This window comes from Prinia subflava, chromosome 3, assembly GCF_021018805.1.
Source record: "Prinia subflava isolate CZ2003 ecotype Zambia chromosome 3, Cam_Psub_1.2, whole genome shotgun sequence".
Lineage (NCBI taxonomy): Eukaryota > Metazoa > Chordata > Aves > Passeriformes > Cisticolidae > Prinia > Prinia subflava.
Genome location: NC_086249.1, coordinates 102,404,397 through 102,426,699, shown reverse-complemented (window position 1 = coordinate 102,426,699; position 22,303 = coordinate 102,404,397). Strand labels below are relative to the sequence as shown.

Below are 22,303 nucleotides of genomic sequence, written 5' to 3'. Positions count from 1 at the left end.
GAGATTGCATCTGAGCTAGGCCCTGCCTTATCTGCACTCAGTGAAATGCCTACCAGTTTGGGTGGCATTTCTGATGGTCTCGCTGTTGTGGCAGGTTGAAAAGGGAAGCACATCCTAAATTCCTCTAGTTTTGGGGCATAACTGAGCTTGTGTGGCCAGCAGGGAGGTCTGGCACATCCAAGGAGTGCTGTGGTTCAAGCTGTAACATTCAAAGCCTGGCTTAGGGCAGGTTAAGGAAATGCAGCCACCAAACCCCCGGCACTGCCCATCTTTAAAAATGCCCCGTGACTTGCTCCCCACACAAGGTGCAGGAGGGCATTTGGGCTTCTCACACTTGCTAGTGAGGCAGAGAGGGAGGGCATGTGGACTTCTCACAAGGCTGCATTTCTCACCCATTTGGCACCCATGAAAAGGGTGATGTCCTCTCAGGGTGCCAGGCTCAGCCACCAAGCCATCAAGAAAACACATTGTTAGGTGCTGGGACCCTAAAATGAGGTATCAGCTCTCTGTGGGCCATGCAATCCAGCACCTGCTTTCACACCCAAGCACCTTCCACACCCCCTTCCATCCCTGCTCGTGCAGCCACTGTGGCCAGCACAGCACCTTCATCCCAAATATGCCTGCCTTTCTTCCCCACACAGACACTCCATCTGGGATGCTTGGCTCAAAGCTGAGGCTGCTCGAGCTGGGCTGCAGGCAAAGTCCCACCTCTACTGAATTCCATGTCAGCTTTACCTTTGATTTCAATGGGGAGTTAATTTTGCCCTGTATGGTGATAATTTGTTGCTTGGCTGTGACCTTGCAGAACATCAGGCAGAGCCCACCTCTGTCCTCATCCCCATCCTGCCCTGACAGGCAGTTGTTCTCATACCTCAGTTTCCCCCTCTGTATCCAAAAGGAAACCCAAGTTGAAAACACACCTTCCCCTTCCTTATGAAGTTCTTTGATACAGAGATCTAAAATACAACACAAGAGCCAACACTGACCTTCACTTTCTTTTACCGTGTCAGAACCATTTAGTGGCTATTTATGGCAACCTGGTCATTAGCACTACAAGAACAAATTCAGCACAAAGAAAGCTTTAAACCACAGAATTGGGGTGTGCCAGGCTGTCAGAACACCATTGTACACCACTTTCCTATCAAAAGACAAAAGCTGCATTTGATGATTGAAGACACAGAAACCAGAATAGCAACAGGAGCTCCTCCTGCAATAAAGGAACTCCGCATTTCCTAAACCCCACATCCCTCCTTTCCTCCACACTGCTTGGTCTCCTTGGGGCTCTTCACAAAGGGATCTGAGCAGGGCTTCTCCCCCAGCTTTCTGTTCACCTCTTGCAGCCCCTCAAGCCAGACCTGGGCTAAGCTACTCCAGCAGTGTCAGAAGAGCTTCTGATGTGCACATTTTTTTGCTGCTTTATTTCCAGATAAGCAAGGGAGCAGGCAGATGATGGGAGATGTGGACAGCCTCTTTGCCAGGCAGGGAGCTGCTGCCACTTGCTGGCATCCCACTGTGTACAAGTGAAAAGGTTTTTCCTTTTGTGTTTCTTCCCACAGAAGATTTCAAGGGTGAAAACTCATTGGCAGAAGGTGATGCATCTCCTCCTGAATCAGGAGAGATTTTTCATTTATGATTTCAGGTTCTCTCATAGCTCTCTTAACACCCATGGCCTTACTATTGCACATTTCCTTTTCTCTCTGTCTCTTCCTGCAGCAGAGCTGCTCAGTTCTGACTCTAGAGCCAGGGGAAGACCAGATGCCTTTGCCTCCCTGGAACTCACAGACAGGGAGAACACCTGAGTCAACCAGATCTTTCATTACTTTCTTCTGAACTAAAATCAGGCTGGAATGGATATTTATGTTCAAATGTAGACAACAGTGAGATTGTCTCTGAGAGAAAAAGAACCTAAGAATCCTGTTGTGAAAACATAACATCTTGATGGGCTTAGTTTTAATGAAAACAGTTGTGACAGCAGCTTGGTATTCCTTGAAAAGCTGCACAGGCACCCACTAATGTATACATTAATAGTCATTACCTCGTTTCTTGTCTTTCATTCCATTTCAATTCAAAATGCCCATCTGGCCTACGTTGCCAACAAACAGCAAACAAAATTCAGTCTTGATCAGTCCTGGGGATGTACTCACAGCTCTGTGTAAACACCTCTGTGTAAGACATGGGTTTAGTAATATTTTCCAGCTTGGATATGATGGAAGTGGACATCCATACCTTCCTTAAAGAGGCAGTATGTTGAGCAGGTAGACGCAGCAATGAGAGAAATATGAAAATACAGAATAAGACCAGATCTTACAAACTGAGCACTTGATGAGGTGTCACACCCTGTGGATGCTTGGAGGATGAGGTGCAGTCCAAAAGGATCTCTTTTGCCTCCCATATTTCCTGGAAAAAAGAGGCTTAAAGATATTTTACAATGACTGGGGAACACCCTTCTGCCCAAGAGGTGAAACTGTGCTGTGGATCACGTAAAAGCAAGGCAATGCCATCCTGAGAAAGCTCTGTTCGTTTGTTGACTGTCAGCAGCCAGAGATTAGATAAAGCTTAATTAATGCAATGCAGTTATGCTTTCGAGGTTAAATTCTTAACACACAGATAAAAATTATTACTGAAGTTACAGGCTGACTCCAGCAGAAGCCAAGGGAAGAGGGAGCATTTTAACTACTGACTCAAAGGGGCCATTTTTTTACAAAACAAACCACATTAGTGAGTTTCTATCAGCTCCATGCTCACAGTCTCCATTGCTTGGCAGACCAGTATCACCCTGGGAAAAGCCCCAGAAGCAATCTCTCAGACATGCCCTTTTATGACCCCAGATATCTATTTTCAACATTCATTTGCAAATACCCTGCAACATGTAGTCAGAAAGAGATCAGATGCATGGACTCAATGATCTTAAAGGTCTTTTCCAACCCAAATGATTCTATGATTCTATATTGGAGCTGGCCTTTTATCATTGGGAAAATGCCAACTCATTTACATGAATGTTCAGGGGACAGCAGAGGCTTTGCAAACATCTTACTAGAAACCTTCAGGGTCACAGTCATCTATAAATAGGTATCAGCAGCAGCCTCATTCTTACCAAAAAACTTACCAAAACCTCTGTATCTTCCAAACAGATTCTGGTCAAACAAGTTAATGCATCACAGTTAGTGCTTCTTGCCTTTCACACTATTTACAGTCACATGCCATTGTAATTCCCCTTCCTATTCTACTGATCAACTGAATTCCCAATAAACCCAGAACCCAATTCTTTCCAAATCCTTTTTAGGAGTCAAATTTATGCCTGGTTATACCTCTACAGCTGCCAAAACCTTTGGATGGTTAAGTGGCAGTCAAATGAAAAAGAAATGGACTGAAACAAGGGTGGTAGCTGAAGGTGAGAATAATTCTCAGTAGGAGGGGTGACCACCTCAAGCTTCTCAAAACACCTCTAGAAATAGGACTAAATAACAAAAGGGTACCCCAAAGTCTGAAAACACCCCAAGTTTATGAGCCAAAGTAGCAACACGAGGGAGAAGAAGGGAGGTGGAGTAACTGCAGGCAGAAGCAGTTTGTTGAGCGCTTTCCCAAATGAAAGCAAAGCCCAGGGCTGAAGACAGAGAGGCAAAAGGCAGCAGAAAGGAGGTGAGCAAGAGGAGAGGCTGTGGCCAGCTGATATCCAGACCTATGGCCACAACATCAGCGGGAGCAAGGCCAAAATGACATTGAATCTGCAGAAGCATCATCAAAATAGCATCCCACGACAGAAACGCCACGAGTCTGAGGGTCAGCTCCAGGCCAGCTACTGCAGCCTGGAGTCAGGCGCTTCCCAGGGGACGTGTTCCAGCTCCTCCAGCTGACCCAGCTTTGGCTCTGTCCCCGGCTATCGCGTGTCCAACCATCCAGCGGGACTGCAGCGCCTTTCAGCGGGACTGGGGCATCGCTGCGAGGGCACATCTGCTGCAGTGTGGTGCTGTGTTTTTGTTAAGTTGTTGTGAAGTTATTTTCCCAATGGATCACCCCTGTTTCACCCCGATATGTTTGATATCCCCCAGGTTATCTCCTTCCTTACCCAGCTGTCCATGACTCCCTAGATCAGCCATTTACTCTACCTTCCAAGTTGTCAACCTCTCCCTGACACTACCCCTCGTTCTGGAGGGCTCCCTGTCCATCCTGTTGTCCCAACCCATTGCCTAAACTCCCCCCTGGAATCTTCCTATCATTTAATGCACCACAGGCTGAGTCAAGTTGTATTCACCCCCTTGCACTCCCATTGGCTCTCTGCACCACACCCACCCTTTGTACCTCTCAGTTTAAAAGTCTGTGCTTTGCTTTGTTCTCCATCTTTTTCGTCACTGACACTCTCCAGGAATGAAGCTCCTTGAGAGTCTTGGGTTATGTAACCAAAAAAAAAAAGTGTATTCTATTTCATCTGTAGAAAGCAGTTGGGAGATGGTTTCTTTATCTCTTGTAACTCCAGGGGGGTGGATGCCTTCTGATAGTAGACCAGCTGTTAAAAGCAGGTGGGGCAGTGTTTCTTATCTCTTTCACCACTGTCCCCCCTCAGGGGATATCTTCTGTTAATGGGCCATTGAGGCTCACCAGTGACTGACACATTCCATCATCCCATTGGGAGATGCTCCACCCAGTGGGGAGGAGCCAACCATTCCCTACCCAGATGAAAATGGGGACACAGGAACATCAGGTATTCTGCTTTTCCATTGGATTCCCAGAGGAAGACTGGACCCATCTCACCACCACTGGACCCTTTCTACAGGATCATCTCTACTCCACATAACCTCATCTGTTACTCCAGGAGGATTTATTTGGTCTGCTCTCAACACCCTGACCAACAGGGTGTCAGGTTTTATCTCTGACTCTGTCAGGGTTTTCTAGGATTTTTGTTTGCTTGCTTGTTTTTTTATACTACTACATTTGTATTTTTAATATTCCTAATAAAGAATTGTTATTCCTATTCCCATATCTTTGCATGAAAAGCCCCTAATTTCAAAATTATGATAATTTGGAGGGAGGGAGTTTACATTCTCCATTCCAAGGGGAGCTCCAGCTTTCCCTGACAGATACCTGCCTTTCCAAACCAAGACAGATTCACACGAAAAATATTTCAGTGCTAGGGCAAATATGGGAACGAAAATGTCTTTGATATCCTTCCTTCTCTCCTTCCCTTTCCCCCTGGGGGCAGAGCCCTCTCCTGCCTCCAAAGCACAAGTGACTGAGAGCCCATTCAGCATGGCTGCTCTCCTGCTTTTTGGCTGTATATAGGCACTGCTAAAAACCAACCTGCATAAACCACTGGGATAGGAATGGAAAGCGTAACAGAATGATCATACTCCTGGTAGGAGGCCAAATGCTTACAGTGCAGAAGCCTGTATGGGTTTGTTAACCTACTAAAATAACATAACTCTTGCCCCACCAGCACATTCATATGTGGCTTCTGCCACAACAGGTCAGTAAAGATTTATTTACCAGGCCTGCAGCACAAAATGCTGGCTGGGCCCTGCTGGGAGTCTGCAGATAAATGCAGTAAACAGCAGCAAACTCTTTGGTGCTTCTCCTTTTGCTGAAAGCAAAGCCTCCAATGGTAGCTATAAATCTTTTGCTGCCACTTGCAGAAGGTATTTACTAATTACAGCACCAGCACATCTTGTGCCAGTTGTAGGTCATCGGGATAGCCTAGAAAAGGAGCAGAAATAGTTTTGCAATGAAGGCAGGCTCAGAGAACGAATGTCTCAGCACTGATCTCTCCACTGCTCTGGCAGCAGCACTAGGAAACGAAGGATCACAATGCAGAGAACAAGGATGTTAATTCTGCCTAAATAACAGACCGCGTTTCCTCTACCCGGCTGTTCTGAGGAGCTAATTACACAGATTCCCGAATCAAAGAAACATAAAACAGTCTGCAAATGATTGCAATGTTGATGTGTTGGCAGTCCAAACCATGACATATGGTCCTTCAGTTTGCCATCCTAGAGAACGGGCTCACGAGCAACCCTCGTTACGCAAAATTGTGTCGTAAATAACCGAAAGAGGCTGACTCTAGAAATGAGCTCGAGGTGACCTCCCTCCTCAGCCCTACAAGAGACAGTCAGTGTGTCACAGAGCTGCTGCCAACCTGGTCATAGGTCCCCAAATGTACCTCCCTTGAAGGGGAAGGAAGGTGAATCATATCCAGGCACGATCCCGGCTCAGTCAATACATGCACACAAACTTTGCAAAGCCAACATTTCGGCACCAACACCAGCTGGACACGCGTGTGCCACCAGCCCTGCTCCAGGACTGCTCTGCAGCCTCCCTGAGCCACTCAGCAGCAGCATCCAGACCTTCAGGTTCATCACTGGACCCCCACCGTGGAGCTGGTGGAGTGAGGGATAGCTGCACACACCAGGAGGGGTGAGACACGAGCACGCCGAGGGCTGTCACACGCCTCCTCCCACAGCAGCCGGCGCACGCCCGTCACCCCGGTCCCAGCCAAGGAGGTGAGCACTGCTCCCTGTGCCACAGGGCTTGGGCCATTCCTCTCTCCTCCTCCCCTCCTTCATGCTGCCCTTGTGTCACAGGGTGGAAAGATGGATGCTTCGAGACGTTTTGGGATGCAGGTGTGTGGGGTGGGGCAGTGCCCCGCTCCTCACACCCCACCCTGCTGGAGCCTGTGTCCCAGCCCTGCAGCAGTGCCAGTCACGGGCACAGCAGAGGCGATGCTCCACTCCTGGAGCCCCTGACCCAGCTCCTGAGTGGCAAAGGGACCAGAAGTCCCACCTGGGAGAAGGACTCATGCAGGCTCATGCAGGCTCATTTAAGGCTGAACACGAGGCCATCATGTAGGTCTAGACCCTGCCTCTCCTCCATCATCGCTGGAACCCAGGAACTGGTAGCTATATGTGTGCTTTTCCATATATTATCTGTCTCTCTTTCTCCATCTTCTTCTAATTTCTTCTTCTTGGAATGTTTTGAGTAACTCAACATTAAACAGGCTTAAAGTTTGCTAAGCTGAATGCGCCAAGGTAATGCTGTGAGAAGTGTTTAAGTTGGTTGAGTGTTGTACCAAACCTTTTGCCAAACTTCCGCTGATTTCTGAATTTTGTCAGTAAAATCTTTTGTGTTGTTTTGACCCCTTGAGAATATCTCATTGGTATTTCTCCTGTGCATCCAACTCAGAGTACATGAACCACTGTTAAGCCACTTTAACAGGCTCATCAAGGTGGTTGACTGGGGCTTTACACCTCACCTGAGCATTTCTTCTTCCTCCACTCCAGCAGAGCCTCACTTCCCACATTTGCAAACAGACCCATTTGTCACCATCCCCACCTCGGGCCCCGCTCAGCTCCCCAGGTCACTCTCCATCCCCCATGGACACCCAGCCCAGCAGAACCCCTGAGGACCAGACCACTGCTCCTCCCTGGCAAGCAAAGAAGGGATTTTCCCTGTGCAAAGTTAAGGACAGATCTGATTTATTTTCTCCTTGCCCTCGAGGATATAAAGTTCAGCTGCACAGAACAGCATCCCTGCATCGAGTGGGTCAGAGCACTGAGATCAATATTTTGGCCCAGAAGACAGGCAACCCTGGCATCTTCAATTCCCATCCCCTGTCTGCATCTTCAATCCACTCTCCTCCTGCCCCATCAGGACTGCAGGGCAGGAGGAACAGGCAAGGATGAGTGTGACCTCCACTGCTCCACTCTTAAGGTCATAGTTTTGAGCTTGTAGCTCAGAATGGATAATTTTTATGTGCTCAGCATCAGCTCTGGACACTGTGGACTTCATTAGTCCAGAAAAGGCTAAATGGGCACAGTACCTTTGCACTTGTCTGCCTTACTGCACACTGAAATCCCAAATTCTGATGTGCTGAGGGGCTGTGGCTCTCATCCTGCCTGTGTTTGGCCTTCAAATGGGCAAATGTAACTCTGGTAATGAAGCAGAGGAAAGCTCAGAGAGGCCACAGGGGTATTTGTACTTCTTTGGAAGGAGACAGCAGATAAACAGGATTAAGGAATTTTGCACAGTTCAACCTGCCAGTTTCTGTGAAGTAGGAAATGTAGGCAGTGCCTGCAGCCCTGAATCAGAGGAGAAGCCTTTGAAATGCCTGCCAGGCAAAATGTGTTTAGATACAAGCTGCTTTTCCTCTGTAGCAGGGCGCAGTGCAGGGAACAGCCCTCCCTCTGTGGAGCCCACCCCACGCCAGGCACAGTCTGTGGTGCTGAGAAAGATTTCAAGAGCCCTGGGAGCCAAGCAAAGGAGTCCTGATTCTGAGTCACAGGCTGGTGCTGGTGCTGGAATTCCAACAGGGAGATCCCCTGCAAGATGTTCTGTTCTGGACCAGACCAAAAAATTTCACCAAGAATTGGTTTGCCAGGAAGACCTTAATTTTTTTCACCTCTTTTTTTGTTTGTTTTGTTTTTGTTGTTGTTGAAAAGTGAAGAAAACTAAAATATTTAGAATGGGGCTGGTTGTATTTGGGGGTTTCTTTAGGGGAAGAGGCTAAGAGGCTGGATTTGGGTTATGTCTAGAGAAAGTGTTTGGATTTTCAGGTGAAATTGGCTTGTTCTGGCACCTGGTCTCTCAGCAGCAGGTGTGTCCTGCAGTGGTTTGGGCTGTGGGAATGCAGTATTAGAGACTCTGCCCCTCTGCCCTCAGCAGTGTTTCCCCCAGGAGGAGAGGATAGGCCTGTAACTCACTGCTGCTCTGGGACAAGAGAAGCTGCCAGTGTCCCTCCCCAAAACCAGAGCCATTCATCCGCTCTCCTCACTGCTGGTCACGGCACCAAAGGAGGAACACTGATTTTTGTGAGCTTTCCCAAGGGAAAGACACTGGGAGAAAGGACAGGAGCACTGCAAAAGGAAGTTACTGCTGTGTGACCAGCTCCATGGAGTGCCTGTATGGTGTCACTGGGCTGCCATGTCCTTTGCCATTGGTGGCTCTGCCTTTTTGCCACTCAGGTTTGGCTGAGATGCAGCACAGAGCCAGGTCTGGCCACTTTAGTGGAGCTGGGGAAAGAGGGCAGAAGAAAATCAAGGCAGAAATCAGGACAGCCTAAGCATTCCCTGTGGCACAGGGACAAGAGCAGCATCCACCATGGGGTGGGACTGAGGCAATTGATGCAAGGGGAGGTGGTGTAAGGTTTTGGAGATTTCCTGGGTGCCCAGGGTGCTCATAGAGAATTTGGATGTCTCTCCAAGCAAGGGGAGTGGGGCAGCCCTTGGGCAGCTGCCAGGGATGGAAAGTGAGGCTGGTGATCCTCAGTGGGAGCCCCAGGTTGGGTAACCCAGTTCCATCTTTGCAGGAAGTCTGCACTCCTGGAGTATTGCATTTCTAACCAACTCCATCTAAAATGAAGGGAAAAATCTAAGCTTTTCATCATTTTTAAATTTATTTATTTATAGGGTTTGTTTAATTATTTATTTTAAAAAATTTATTTATTTAAATATATTAAATACTTATTATTTTTTTATTATTATCTATTTGCAGGCAGTAATGCAGAAAAGTTTCTTCAAAGTTGGTCTGGACAATGTTCTGTTAAAACTCCCACACAAGGGGCACCCACCACTAATGAATTATAAGGAACTGAGTGAGGAGTCAAGTCTGGTTTCCCTGCATGTAATTGCAATTTTCTCTCTTTCACATCATATCACACTTGCTCTACCCCTCAGGGCACTCCTGCCCTTGGATGAGGTTTTAGTGTGGCTGTTCAATCTGTTAGAGACCAGGGCATCTCTCTGATCACCCTGGAGGGTCAGGGACCCTGGTGGAGGGGTCTGGGACCCGAGCAGGAGGTTTGGAACCTGTGCAGGGGGGTTGGAAACCTTGGCACAGAGACCAGGAGGAATTACAAGTCTCAAGAGTGTGAAATGAGTAGTAGTTAGTTTATCACAGGGTGCAAAAGTAGAATTTGGAGTTTTTTAGAATGGAGGCTGAAGAGCCAAGATGGAGGAATCAGGTTGTGGACCTGTTCTTCTTCCTTCTTGTTCTTGCCCTCCATCTTCTGCAGTGCTGGGTCACAAGAGACTGGTTTAGAGTGGAGATTACATGGTTAGCATAGGTGATAAGTATTGGTAATTAACTGTAAATAGAGAATAGGTTGTGGACAATGTTGGGTTGAGGAATGGTACAAAAGGGCTGAGACCGCCTAACCAGGGGGGAGTCTCCACGAGTTCTCTGCTGCAGCAGGAACCTTGGCAGAGCACAGAGAGAACTATGAGATAAAAAAGAATAAACAACCTTGGAAAACCCGAACTGGCTACTCCTGACTCTTCTTCTGCTTCTGGAGCGAGGTGTTTCAGAGGGCAAAGGACACTTTATCACCAAATCTCAGGGATAAGAACCTGAGAAATCCTGTTTGGATGGACTTCCAGACAGCCTGGGCAGCTGAAAGCTTGGCTGCACAGAATTCAGGACAGGACTGTCAGGGTGTGGAGCAGGCCTGGGGAGCAGCTGCTTCTCCAGACGAGGTCTCAGCTGTGTTGTGCAGGTTTCCAGAGCAGCCCACCCCTTCCTGCTCTGCTGGGCTTGGGGGGCTGTGGGAAATCTGCTCTGCTGGCCCATTCCAGAGCCCTGTGTCCAGCTTCATGGTCCAGCCACTCCAGGGCTGCTGGCTCTGAGGAGCCTGCAAGAGCAATGCCAAATCAGCAAGAGAAGATGTAAGCATGGGAGATTTGTCAAAGAAAACTTTTTAAAAATATCATATATCCCACAGCAGTCCAAAGTAATAGCTCAGCTGCTAAAAAGGTGGAATTAAATAGGTCAGGCTGCAGAGCTGTGCCAATCTCTGCCAGCTAAAGGAACTAACTTCTCATCTGTTAGACTGTTTCATCTTTTGCTGTTCCAAGAATCCATCTCTCTGCTAGTAATGATGTCAAATAAATCTTCACAAAAATGTAAAAATGTTTATGATTATACTTACTGACCCGTTCCTTTATTAAATGAGGACAATAGGATGATGCCTTGATATTTACTAATGGGTTACTCCCATCTAACCTTTTCTTGTTCATCCAGATCATCTGTTTTCATTTCACCATTCAATGGCTGCCAATAAAATTAAGTCAATTAAATTAAAGGTCTATTATGTTCTTTCAAATCAGGCTGAGGTCTTTTTTCTTTCCCCAGTCAATGCTCTCAGAAGATTTTTGATAGGGCAGCTGGGAAATCTGGAGCAGATTCTCCTCTGCTGGAAATTGGTTTAGCTTTTCAGAAATCAATAGAGAGGCATCAGCTTACCCTCAGGCATCAGCTGAGGGCCTGAGCCCTGATGTGTAGGAATAAGCCCCAAGCCTGTCTTTGGGCCAAGATTTAGGTCTGGAATCACTCCCTCATGCAATCTCAAAGACCTTGTCTTCTTATCAAAATGTTAGAAGTTACTTATAACATATATGGTGCATTTACACCATCATGTCTTACCCATGGAAGTACCCCTAGCCCAGTATAAAAATGACCTTCTACATTTAACTTTAAATGTGAGCTATTGCCAAGAGGCATAAGTGAAATTGATAAAAGACTCTAATGCTGTATCATAGAATCTGCATGAAGCTGTCTGTTTTGGTGTTCTGATATTAAAACAGTTTATTGTAATTTTTTTTCCATAGACAAGACCTTAACATCTCATTAAGTGATTACTAAAATAAAACCAAGGAGGAATGTTCTACATCCTAACAAAATCCTAAAGATTGCAGATCTTTTCTTAAAAAATTTACAGGACTGGTGAAAATGTCAAGAATAAACCTAACCAAGGCACCTTGCTCAGGTGAGAATGCTGAATGCTTTTTTCAACTTCTAAGTGGTGAGACTCCCTTAATGCTCTGAATGCTTTGTCAGAAGCCATCTGTAAACTCTTAACTCATCATCTCAGTGCTCCTGTTGTGTTTGAAGCCCCAGCCCTCTGTTAGCAATCATCTCAAAGGGCTGGTGCACAAGTAGAAAGTGTTTTGTCTTCCTGCAGACTTGGTGGCAAAGTCAGCACAATCCCCACCAAGCCTAGACAAACTCTGTTGTGAAAGGAAGACAAATAAAGACCTGCAAGAGCTCCTTCACAGGGGCTGAGAGAAGAGACAATGTTTACCCAAAAACTGTAAAGCAAACTCGGGAATCAAGGCTGAACAGCTTTGTGTGTGTTTCCAAGTGAGAGACTTTGTAAGCAAAGCTTTATTTAACTCTCTGCTGTCACAAATCCAAACAGTGAAATGGCTCCTAACCCTAATTAACTCAAAATGTTTGACATCTTAGGAAAGCTTTGAAGCACAGAAGGGCTTCCTATCAGCCAAACCTACAGTGGAGACCAAAAGTTTCCCTATTCAAACGTCAAAGTTTTTCAATTTGCATCAGGCATCATATAAACTACAAGCAACCTCACACAAGAGCCAGCAACCTTTGGCTCCTAGAGTGCATTTTTCTAGGATAAAAGCTTTAAAGTGATCTACAGATTTCTAACTGCAAGCAGAAAATCCCAACTTCTTCTCAGGCCCAAGGGGTTGAAAATGAGTACAGGTGATACGGTCACAAAGTGAAAAAGCAAAGCACCAATGTCCCTTGCATGGTGTTGCAAGAGGGGCAGGATAAGAGAACAAGGTCAGACCTTCCTCTGAGCTGATCTCTCTGCCACTGGGCAGAAGATGGACCAGAGAGAACCCAAAATTTCTGCTACTCCTCAGGCTAGTGACTGCCTAAGGATATGAAGTTTCACCCACTCTTCCCTCTAAGGATCTTGTCACTCCTTTGTGCAGTTCCAACTCTAAATGGTCTCTGAAACGATGCAAACAAGACCTGGCTGCTCACTGCCTGTTAATGACCCTGCTGCTGTGCAGCTCCATCAGCTGCTCTGTGTAGAGCTCATTTTTGCTGAACAATCACAGCTCAGCATCTGGAAACTCAGAGATCATCAAGTTCAAGAATGCAAAGGTGAGCTTCCTCCCGGGAGAGCCACACTCCTCCTGCAGCTCTCAAATTAGTGGAGTTGTGTTGGGGTGAAAGTGATGCAAATGAGGAGGATACTCATTTGGCAATTTGTGTGCTGTATCAGGAAAACCTTATCACCTCTGAAATATCAGGGAGATTCTGTGTTTACTGACACCTTTGCAACACAACGGTGATTTTGACGAAATCCTTGGGTAATGATTGCATCAGGAGAGTCACACCACTGAAAAAAAATTACACCGTTTTCCATGTGTGCTGCTCATCAGATACCAGTGCTGACAACTTCCATGGGGTTATCCCAGTGTGGAACAGAAGCAGGAGAGCTCAGATTTCTGAGTTTCATCAGGTGAAGCTGGGAGCCACAGCAAAGGAGAGCTCGGTGTTGGTGAGAGAGCAAGGGAAAGGGATTCTTATACCTGATGTGCTCACAGAAGGAGCAGGGTTTCACCAACAGAAGCAGCAGGAAAATGACTTCTCCATCTCCAGACACGCATCACGTCTGTAACTCACTGACAATGGTGGATTTTAACAGGAAGGAGCATAATAAAAGCAAGAATAAACACTCTGAACAAGATAATCTGTTTGTATACAGCAACCTTCACAATCCAACTACTTTTTCCTTAAGAAAGATATTTTTAAAAATCTTTAGATCAAGGTGGCCCCCATAAGAGTTAATGTTCCCTTTGAGCAAAACTGAAGCGTTGCTGTGATAAGGATTAGCCTTATCAGCCTGGGGGATGTGGAGGAAAGTGCACCAGGCTCAGGGTAGGGGAGGGTGCTGGGAAGGGTTTGCAAACATCTGGGGCATCTGGGCTGCTGTCACACGTGCAGAGAGAGCCTGTGCTGCAGGCAGTGGCCAGATGGCAAAAGAACACAAGAAAAGCTGTGTCCCATGTGCCTCTCATCCAGGACATGGGATTTGGGAGCGTGGTACAGGAAATCTGTGCTGGAAGGGGTGGCTGAGGGGCTTAGCCCTGGCTGGTGGGGTGTCCATTGCTGGAAACAGCAGAGGAGTGTGGTTCCCATGCAGGATGAGGCACCAGCAGTGCATCCCACCCACAACACCGGGGCACCCCTGGGGGGAACCTGTCCACACCCCACGTTTGCTGAGGAAAGATTCTGCCTGGATCTGGTATCCCTGGTCTCTCCTCTGGGCTCTCCTCAGGCCAGAGCTGCCAGGGAGGTCAGAGCTGTGCCTTGGCTGCTCTCCCCAGGCTCACTCAGGGCCCTGCTGCATCAAGCTCCAGCAGCTCTGTGTAGGGAAGGCAGCACTCTCCCTGCAAGCTTTCCCTTGGAAGAGCAGGAAACCACAAGCAGCTCTCAGCAGGAAAGAAAATTGTAAGACAAGAGAGTGATGAGATAATGTGGATGGTGGAGTGCAGCAGTGAGAGCGAGGAGCAGGCGTTTGTCAGTCTGATTTATTGAGCAGGGATTATTTGCAATATCCGTGGTGCAGTCAGCCCAGATCTGACAGCCTGGGAGTTCCTGTGTCCTGACTTTCCTTCCCTGCCAGGTGGACTGGACACCTGGAGTGCTTTTCCTTCCCCTCCTCTTGTTTGCTTGTGGAAAGTGGAATTTCATTGCGTGAATCTAGGAGCAAAAGCCACGAGAACAAAAAGCAAATATTGCAAGGCTGACAAAATCACCAGAGCTGGCAGCACTGCCTGGATTTGTCTGTTCAATACTCATTCTAGAATAATTAGAAGAGACTTAACCAGCCCGCTGGCACAGACAGGGACACGCGGTGCCTTGTACAACTCAGGGCAGAGAACAAAATGCAAAAGTAGTGCAGCCCAGCTCACTGCAGACACAGAATTTCAGTGTGAGAGTCTTGTGGATCCAGTTAATGCCCATGTTTCCTGCTGTGTTCCCACATCCCTGCAGATTCCAGCACATGCAGGTACTCCTTGAGCCTTCTACCAAACTGTGGGGTGAACAAAGGCCATATGACAAGAGCCTGAATCAAGGAAAGGAAGAAGAGCTGAGTAACTCCAGGCATTTGCCAAGTCAGTGTGTCTAGACTGCATCCAGTCAATGCTGCAGACCAGCTTTGATTCCCACTGCTTCTGGCATTCCAGTGGTGAGAAGCATTTTGCGGTGTAAAGTTGTCCTTACTTCACTCACAGTTCTCTGTAGCTCTCCTGGGACTTGTTTAATATAACATGATCATCCCAGTGTCACCACTGTAAGGACCTGTGAGCCACATCCTGTGTTCCTCAGGCACTTGGTACTTTCAGGGCGACAGCAACACCCACTCCAAGGCTGGCAGCTCAAACAAAATGTTAAAGATGCCCTTTCATCTTTATGGTTAGACTTTGGTTAGATGGGTTAGACTTTGTGTCTTCTCTCAGGTCTAAAGCTTCAAAGCCAGCCCCCCATGGTTTCAAGGAGAGCAACAATGTGCATTTTCCCTCTAGGCAGCAATTTATTAAAAATGCCAAGACAAGCAACTTTCCAGGGAATCCCATTTCTGCCTGCTGGGGGACAGCTGTGGTAACCAGCCACCAGTCACACCAAGCCCAACACCCTGCAGCTTCTGCCTGGGTCTCCTCTTTCACTCTTTAACTCTTTCACTGGGTTAGACAGCATGAGAAGAAGCTTTACTGATGGAAATCCATAGGAAACAAGCTGTTCTCAAACACAGTGGTTATGGTAATATGGTGCCCTTGCAGGACAGAAACAAAGCCATTTCTTTTTACAAGAACCAATAGCAACAGCACCACCAACCCTGGGAAAGGGGAGTGAGACCCATCTGACAGGGCTGGGTAAACACTCCCTCAACCAAGACAGCCTCTACGAGGTGATGGTAAACAGGACAGCTTTTTCTCTGTCTGTACATACACATACACATCTGTATGTGTAGATGCTCACGAGCCATTAGGTGCATTCAGGCAGAAGCATTATTCAGAGAGAGGTTAATTCCAAGCTGATGATGCCCATTAGTGCAAGGCACAACCAAAAATTTGGAAGTATTCAGAAGTGTTTGCTTCTGTGGGTATGGAGCAGCTGAACTGGATTGTAGAGGCAGCAGTGGCTCTCCCTCAGGGATCCTCAGAAGGCAGGCTGGTGCCTCTACTTCCCCACATACCTTTCATCACAAGTCAGAGTCAGGCTGCAAGGAGGATTTGCTGCCTTATCACCTCCTCCTGCCCCTTTCACTGGAATTTACATCAGCCTGAATCTGGCCTGGCTCATTTAAACAAAGCTGGAAAAAAAACCCAACCAAACAACCCAAACCCTGCATTTTCCCAGTCTCAAATGGATTTAGAGAGCCTTGTGTAGCAAAAGGCAAAGTAAAATTCACTTGCCTGACAGGCACAATCTCACTGGTGGAAATCAAAAGACCTATGCCAAGGGAAACTTTAATAGTCACCTGGAAAAAACATTAACTTGAGCTACATCTATTTTCTAATGGCGTATTGTGTACGTAACAAACCACCCACAAATAATTTTGGGACCAGGGATGTTCCCCCTTCCAATTGTTTTCATCCTGGGGGCCGACAGGGCTCTTACGTGCGCTTTCGACTGCCACGGTGAAAAATGTGTTCCCTGTTTGTTCTTGTTCTGCCTCTGCAGGAAATCAGAGACTCTGGCTTCCTGTAGGCTACAGATGCTTTATTCTTTGTATTCCCCAAATAGGAAGTCCTGGGGTCACCGGCCAAATATATGGAAACTTAATTTCATTTCAACACAGGATTAATCACTAGGAAGTGTCAGGACATTGATGGGCTGATAACAAGACAGCTACAGCAGAAACCTTTTATGGGCACCAGGGTCACAGCATTTGGCAGCAGACAAGGAGCTCTGAGCCTCCCCTCCACCAGGGAAGGAAGGCTACCTGATGAGAATTAACACCGGCAATTGTAATAGCAGTGTTTGTTTAATGCCCTGCAAACCTCACCAAACCTTTAAGCCTTTTCATATTTTGAGAGGAAGGTAAACTGTTTTTGATGACTAACCCCTGTTTTTGATGACTAAGCTCTGTGTTTTTACTCTACAAATCAAAACAGTCTGCGATAAACATCCTTTCCTCACCACAGCCTGGCAATGGCACAGCTCCACTCGGTTCAAGGAAAGGCTTCTGATTTGCACCCTTGGAATCAGAGAATCACTAAGGTTGAAAAACACCTTTAAAATCACCAAGTCCAACCATCAACCCAGTGCTGCCAAGTCCACTACTAAATCCCTAGGCACCACGTGTTTTAACACTTCCAGGGATAGAGATTCCACCATTTCCCTGGACAGTCTGTTCCAACGTCTGGCCACCTTTCCACAATAAAGGAATTTCTCCTCATATCCAATCTAAACTTCCTCTGGTGCAACGTGAGGCCATTCCCTTTCACCCTGTTCCTTGCTACCTGGAAGTCACAGATCAGTCCCCTACTGCCCCTGCCTGCCAGGCTAATGGATAGAATGGGAACACTGGAAAACCCAAATTTAAACCCAAGAGCAATTAAATGGAGTTCCACCAAGTGTGCTCAGACTTTCTGCTTAAACACAGCCAATACCACACTGCTGTGAACAGTGTTAATAATACTAACAAATATTATTATTATTCCCATTATAAAGGTGGGAAGAGTGAGGTGCAAAGACTGTGAGCTCGATCTGTGCCCACAGAGTTGTGGTCTTTGTCAGCACTCTGGGACTGACAGCATCAACCACAGAATTAAAGAATCACAGAATGGTTTGGGTTGGAAAGAACCTTAAAGATCATCCAGTTCCAGGCCCCCTGCCATGGGCAGGGATATCTTCCACTAGACCAGGCTGATCAGAGCCCCATCCAAATTGGCCTTGAACACTTCCAGGGATGGGGCAGCCACAACATCTGGACAACATGTGCCAGATATAATTTCATAAATATTATGTCATCTCCCACAACAGAGGAAGGGAGAATGTCTAAATTATAGGACTTTGTGAAGACAACATGCTTCTAAAACCATCCTTAATTCAGCATTTTCTACAATGAGTAAAGGGTGGGGGAGGAATCTCCTTTACAGAGATGATCACCTTCATAGAGACCAGCAGGCACATGTGCCCTTCCCAACCTTCTCTTGTGCAGTGTACAAGGGGAGCTGTCACCTCCTCCCCTCTGAAAACACACTGCAGCAAGTGAGTATTTCAACTTCTACCCTTCCTGAGCTTGTGTGACACCTGCCATGGGACAGCTGCCATGCCAGCCCGTTGTGCTGTGTGTGCGTCCCCACCTCTGCTGCCTGAAGCTGGAGAGGAGAAGAGCCAGGTGTGCAGGGGGATGGCCTCTGGATGTCACCTGAGACCACCCAGCTGCCACCACCCTTCCCACACCAGCAGAGCTGAGAGGCTCACCAAGGTCCTGAGCCACCTCACAGGCTCTTTCACCAGGCAGATCCAACATAAAAATATCCCTTGATGAGCAAGATTAAAGTATCAAGACTGTAGCCTGGGAATAAACTGTTGGATGCACAGCTGGTGGGGAGAGAAGCCTTGGGGAGGGAGTGCACCAGTTTTCTGTCTGAACCCAGCTCTGCAGACATCCTCTCTCTTTGTAATTAATCCCTGCCTCATTCAGTGATGCAGAGTGGACATTCACCCAAACCCATTAATAAGCTGAGGGATTTGAGCATGGGTTTGATATTAAACTCACAGTTAAGTGTTCTGCTGAATGGAAATGGAGCCAGAAATTGGCTTATGTGCTTTGCTGAGTAGGAACAGCTTGCAGCAGTTCAGCATCAGTGGCAGAGGGAGATTACTCTGCGAGGATGATTCACTCCACTCAAGCCCAGACAACCCTGAGCTCCACCAGCAACATCCCACCCTGCCTGTAAAGAGCCTTGAGAACACGAGAGCCTTGAATTGAGCAATGATGCAAATGATGAGTGCTGCCAAAAGACACCCAGGATGTGAGAACAACAAATGCAGAGAGGTTCACTGCAGAGCATCTCTCCCCTGGGGATCTGCATGAACCTGCAGAAAAGCTGCACGAGGGGAGCAGTGACCTGATCCACCTGATGTGCAGCAACTGAGTCAAACCACCAGCACTTCAGCTCCTCTTAGGAGCACTTGCCTACACTACAAAGCCTTTACCAGCAGCTAAATTGGCTGATTTATGTCGAAGACTCGGCTTATATTTAGAGGAGGGTGATTTGGAAGATTTATCTTAATGTTCTCCCTGAATAAAATAAAACTGTGTTCTTCTGCTGGTCTAAATTCTGCTTACTCTGCTTACTTTCCTGATATACCTAACCTGGTTTGTGAAATAATCATTTCTGCCCAGAAAAATGTCAGCTTGGCTGAGGAGACTGATGCAGTGGCAAACACACAAAGAGGTAAGTCTAGGAGAAATACAAAAAAAGAGGAAAAAAAGGAAAAAAAAAAGTCAAGACGCAGAAAATCTGGGATAAAAAACAGGCAAGGAAAGGCTTCCCAATGGTAAATCATTTTTGTTACAGGCAAAACCCAAAGGAAAAAGAAGTAAACAACTTATCACAGAAACAGTCATGCTAAAAGCCTGTCACAGACAGAGTTTACATTAACGGATAAATGAAAGACATCAAGAAAGGCGTAAAACATTGCCCTGAAAGACATGTCCTTTACAGAAATGGCTGGGATCTGGAGGACAGGGACTGGGGATGAGAAGGAAATAATGACACCTAAATCATGGAACCAAAAAACAGTGTCAGCTGGAAAAGACCTCCAAGATCATCAAGTCCAACCATTAACCCAGCACTTCCAAGGCCACCACATGTCCCCAGGCACCACATCTACACATCCTTTAAACACCTCCAGGGATGGTGGCTCCACCACTTCCCTGGGCAGCCTGTTCCAATGCTTGACCACCACGAAAATGTTCTTAATATCCAACCTAAACTTCCCCTGCCATAACTTGAGATCATTTCCTCTAATTCTGTCACTTTGTTGCTTGGGAGAAGTGACCCCACCTGGCTACAACCTCCTGTCAGGGAGTTGTGGAGAGTGAGAAGGTCCCACCTGAGCCTCCTTTTCTCCAGACTAAATACCCCCAGCTTCTTCAGCACTTCCTGATCAGACTTGTGCTCCAGACCCTTCCCCAGCTCCGCTGCCCTCCTCTGGACATGCTCCAGCCCCCAAATGTCCTTCCTGCATACAGAGCACTCCTGCCCAATTCAGAGTCACCTGCAGACTGACTGAGGGTGCCTCAACTGCCTCATCCAGACAATTAATAAAGATATGGAACAGAACTGCCCCCAGTACTGAGTCCTGGGGAACCCTGCTCGTGCCTGGTCACCAGCTGGATGTAATTCCCTTCTCCACCACCCCTGGACCTGGCCATCCAGCCAGCTTTAGTCCAGCAAAGAGTGGACCTTCCCAAGCCACGAGCAGCCAGTTTCTCCTGGAGAATGCTGTGGGAAAATACTTCAAAGTCTTCACTGCAGTCCAGTAAAGACAACATCCACAGCCTTTCCCTCACCTGCTAAGCAGGTCACCTGGTCACAGAAGGTCACGTTTGTCCAGCAGGACCTGCCCTTCCCAAGTCCCTGCCAGCTGGACCTGATCCCCTGGTTGTCCTGCACGTGCCACATGATGGCACTTGGGATGATTTGCCTTGTCACCCTCACAGCACCAAGGTCAGGCTGACAGACCTGTGGTTCCCAGGATCCTCCTTCTGGTCCCTCTTTTAGCTGGGCAGCACATTTACTGACTTCCAGTCAACTGTAACTTCCTCAGTTAACCAGGACTGCTGGTAAATTATGGGAAAGGGCTTGGAAAGCTCCCTCAGCACCCTTGGATGAATCCTGCAAAGACTTGTGCATGTCTGTATGTCTTGTAGTAGGTTGCTGGTGATTTCCCCTTGGATTATGGATCTTTGTGCTGCTCCCTGTCCCTGTCTTCCAAATCAGGGTACCCAGAGAACAGCTGGTCTTACTACTAAAGACTGAGGCAAAGAAGGCAATAAGTATTTCAGCCTTTGCCACTGTATTTCCCCCCAAATCCAAGAAAGGATGGACAGTCTCCTTTAGCCCTCCTCTGGCTGATAATGTATTTATAGAAACAACTGCTATTGTTTTTCCAGTAGTAGACAGATAAAGTTCTATGTGGGCTTTGGCTTTTCTGCATTCCCTGCATGACCCCACAACATCCTTGTAGTCCTCCTGAGCTGCCTGCACCTTCTTCCAAAAGTCATAAATGCTCCTTTATTCCCTGAATTCCAGCCATAGCTCTCTGCTCAGCCAGGCCAGTCCTTCTCGCCCTCTGGCTCGTTCCTTGGCACATGGGGATGGATGGCCTGCTCCTGCTGTGCCTTTAGGGTTTCCTTCTTAAGAATCTCTGTGTCTTCCTGGAGCTCTTTGACCTCGAGGGACTCTGTCCACCAGACTCCTAAACAGACCAGAGCCTGTCCTCTGGAAATCCAAGGTGGCAGTCCTGATCCCATTCCCTGCTTCTCCAGGAACACAAACTCCACTATTTCATGGTTGTGATTCAAGGATCCTGCTGAAATTTGTTGAGCATCTTTTGCAGTATTTGAAGTCCTGACTGAAATAGTCCCCAGAAAGTGCAAGTGGGCTGCAGCCAAGCTCTGAGCCAGCCAGCTGGAGCTGTGGTGAGCAGGAATCTCCTGAGCACAGGAACTGGCACCAGCGAGGGCCCTTCAGGGCCAGACCAAGCCCTGGGGGAAAAGCTGTTCTTGCAACTTCACTGACCTCTTTGTGCAGCTGTGCAGGGCTGGGATCAGGCAAAGGGGCAAGGGTCCATCCAGCAGGGGATATTCTGAGAATAAGATGACCAGGGAGCAAGAATTGCATTTCACAGAAAAAAAAAAGGGAGGGGAAAATAGGATTTCAACACTTGTTCCCTACTCCAGCAGGAATTCAATTTTGGATAGCCCCAACTTGAGGAGAGGAGGGAGGAGAAGGGAGTGGGGGAAAGGATGAGGGGGAAATGTGGAGAAAGCTGGAGAGGAGTGCCTGAGGCAGCTTGGGCTGGTGCAAAGCCAGCATGCCTGAGGTCAGACACGGGGAGCACTTAATCCTCAGCAGGGCTGCTCACTTCCTCACTGTTTAAAAAAAATCCATCTATTTACAGGAGCTCTCAGGGCAGGGAAGTTGTGTGAATCAGTGTCTGACTATTAGTTGCTGACCCAGATGAAGGCATTAGCAACTTGGAGTGCCCCTTCCACGTCGGCTCCCCAGGCATCCTGTGAGCTGTGTGCCACCAGAGCCAGCCTCACCTGACCTTGCATCACTGCCACGTTGACACAGCCCAAGCAGTGTCTCTCATGGACCTCAGCTGACCTCAGGGGCCCTTACTTCCTGCCTTGAAATTCTTCTTTCAAGGTCCTCAGCTTGCTGTAGGGCAAAACCTTTCAGCTTCACGTTAGAAAACTCCTCAGAAGGAGGTGTTTTCTCTCTGTGCCTCACTGTCCTTGGAGCTTCTC

General features: G+C 47.5%; 1 long non-coding RNA gene across 1 annotated transcript; it reads left to right on the top strand.

The window, feature by feature from the left end:
- The first annotated feature begins 6,105 nt into the window (after positions 1–6,105).
- LOC134548372 (uncharacterized) lies at positions 6,106–11,580 on the top strand. Its single transcript, XR_010079757.1, has 3 exons — positions 6,106–6,491; positions 6,573–6,883; positions 9,478–11,580. It is a non-coding gene; the product is annotated as an uncharacterized LOC134548372 (long non-coding RNA).
- The last annotated feature ends 10,723 nt before the right edge of the window (positions 11,581–22,303 follow it).